The sequence below is a fragment of the Bactrocera neohumeralis genome, unplaced genomic scaffold (assembly GCF_024586455.1).
Source record: "Bactrocera neohumeralis isolate Rockhampton unplaced genomic scaffold, APGP_CSIRO_Bneo_wtdbg2-racon-allhic-juicebox.fasta_v2 cluster09, whole genome shotgun sequence".
Classification (NCBI taxonomy): Eukaryota; Metazoa; Arthropoda; class Insecta; order Diptera; family Tephritidae; genus Bactrocera; species Bactrocera neohumeralis.
In genome coordinates this window covers 16759222-16762275 of record NW_026089622.1, presented here as the reverse complement: position 1 = coordinate 16762275, position 3054 = coordinate 16759222, and positions in this window count along the sequence as shown.

Sequence of the window (3054 nt, the reverse complement as noted above, 5' to 3'; positions counted from 1 at the left end):
ATTCTATTACAACCTTAAACCAACAAGTTCAAACAAATAAATATTTTGCAAAAAACATTTAAATATTTAAAAACAACAATAGAACAAGACAGGGAAAAAATACTAGAGTTACATCCCATGCTAACCCAAGAACAACAGCAAACACAGATGGTGTGAAAATAGTCTGGTAGATAAGAAGATACATTTATTTAAGAAAACCAGAAGATATGTAAAATTAGGATATGAGAAGAAACACTGATCCTAAATAAATATTAAATGCAAATGCAGCCACATGATAGTAATAAAGGATAAGCAGCACTGTAGAATTTTCCCACAGATAAGAATTTTGTAAATTAGAAGATAAGAATTTTTGTAAAACTACAAATGGAAGAAAATCTTTGAAATAAATAGACACATTTATTCTGACACTCTAAAGAGCCGGTCGTCTAAAATTGTTTCGTAATTCGCGCGACCAGTTTCTGTTAGTGGTGCAAGCCGAAAATGCAGCATTCGTTAAAGCAGAGGTACACGATTAAATTCTGTGTGAAACTCGGTAAATCTGCTACAGAAACCTTTGATATGATCAAGCACGCTTACCCAGATGTTGCTTTACCAAGAAGTGGTGTGTTTCAATGGCACCAGACCTTTTTGAAGGACCGGGAAGAGTTCGCTGATGAAGACCGGAAGAATGAGCAAATCCAAATGAAATCGTGGAAGTCCTCAAAAGACAAGACATCGTAACCCATTTGGAAGTTGCTCCACGACAATGCCCCGACTCACACCGCTTTTCTTGTGAACAGCTATCTAACCAAGGCCGGCATCCCAACGCTTCCACAGCCGCCCTACAGTCCAGATGTGTCCCACCCGGACTTTTTTTTGACAAATCACGCGAGTTATGTATGATTACCCTAATAATTGTAATTTGAAAACAACCATGCGGCAGAAGCATGGATTAGAAGCTGAACGTGATGGAATATCACAAGTCTGCATTTTTTGAAATGTATCTTTTAGCTTAAGTGAGTTTTAAATTATTATTATCTCTACAATTGTTAACAGAAGTTACAAAAATTATTAATAACAATTGCAAAAGAAAAAAAATTAAAAAAGCCAACAAAAAAACTGCATTTATACACAAATAAAAAAAAGAAAATATAATATACGAACATTTATAATATAATAACATTTTAGTAACGAAACTCAATAGTGAGTGAATGTCAATTGCAACGTCTAACAGCGCAGTAAAATGTATGTAATAGCATGAGTAAGAGACAGAGAACAAGAGCATAAGCAAAAGTAAAAAAACAACACAAAAACAAAAAAAGCAGCGAAATAAAATACAAATATTTATAAAAACAAGAAAAAATCAGAACAGCAAGCAGCACCATTAACATCAACACCAGCAGCAGCTACAACAATAACAACAACATTATCAGTAGCAACAGCGGCTTCGAAGAAGATGCAGAGAAGTAATGTAAGATTAAATTAAATATTGAAAATTAATATTATATTTTATGAATAAGATACATTAAGAAAATAAAAGGGTGATCTAAACAGAAATTGTTAAAGAAAAAGATAAAAGACGTGAAAATAAGTGAAACTAATTATCAATACACAGTATGAAAGAAAGTCGATTTTTCTGTCCCATGTGCCTTTGTATGCTTAAATCTTTAAAACTATGAAACGGATTTTGATGTGGTTTTTTAGTAGATAGAGTGATTGAAGAGGCAGGTTTATACATATGTATAAAAACATTTATAAAGGAAATCATTTTTCCCAACGCCGTCAGAGTTGGTTATTAAAATTACAGGAATACAATTTTGAAATAGAATATTTAAAAGGAAAAACTAATATTGTAGCCGATTTCTTGAATGGAATTGAGAACTCGCCAAAAAAAAGGTAACGACAATGAATCCAACCTGCTATTGTCAGATACAATTCATTCAGCAGTAAAGAACTACCTGAGCATTTTCCAGTTAAAGAAGAAGTCGTCAATAAACGCAGAAGTCAAATTAAATTGACATATAGCCCTCAAGGATGGAGGATGGAGTTATGTGTTGAAGTTCACGCAAGTGATGAAAGTTCTCTGATCCCCATTTACTTGGGAGTGACCAGAAACGATTCTTTTACATATGTCTCAAGCAGCTCACGACTTCCGGTCTTTGACCAAGTATCCTCTGGGTAGTTGGAATAGCAATTGCCTGTCTGAAGAACAACAAAGAAGAGGGGGCCGATGGATTGCCGGCCGAGCTATTCAAACACGGCGGCGAAGAACTGATAAGGAGCATGCATCAGCTTCTTTGTAAAATATGGTCGGACGAAAGTATGCCCAACGACTGCAATTTAAGTGTGCTCTGCACAATCCACAAAAAGTGAGACTCCACAATCTGCGCCAACTACCGTGGGAAAAGCCTTCTCAACTTCGCGTATAAGGTTCTAACGAGCGTATTGTGTAAAAAATTAAAGCCCATCGTCAACAAACTGATTGGACCTTATCAGTGTGGCTTTAGACCTGGTAAATCAACATCCAACCAGATATTCACCATGAGCCAAATTTTGGAAAAGGCCCGTGAAAGAAGAATCGACTCACACCCCCCCTTCGTCGATTTCAACGCTGCTTTCGACAGCACGAAATGAAGCTGCCTTTGTGTCGCGATGTCTGAATTTGGTATCCCCGCAAAACGAATACGGCTGTGTAAACTGGCGTTGAGCAAGACCAAAAGCTCCGTCAGGATCGGGAAGGACCTCTCCGAGCCGTTCGATACCAAACGAAGTTTCAGACAAGGCGACTCTCTATCGTGCGAGTTCTTCAATCTGCTGCTGGAGAAAATAATTCGCGCTGCAGAACTTAATCGAGCAGGTATAATCTTTTATAAGAGTGTACAGCTGCTGGCGTATGCCGATGATATTAATATCATCGGCCTCAACTTCTGCTTTCTCCAGACTAGACAAGGAAGCAAAACAAATGGGTCTGGCAATGAACGAGAGCAAGGCGAAATATCTACTGTCATCAAACAAACAGTCGTCGCACTCGCGACTTGGCTCTCACGTCACTGTTGACAGTCATAACTTTGAAGT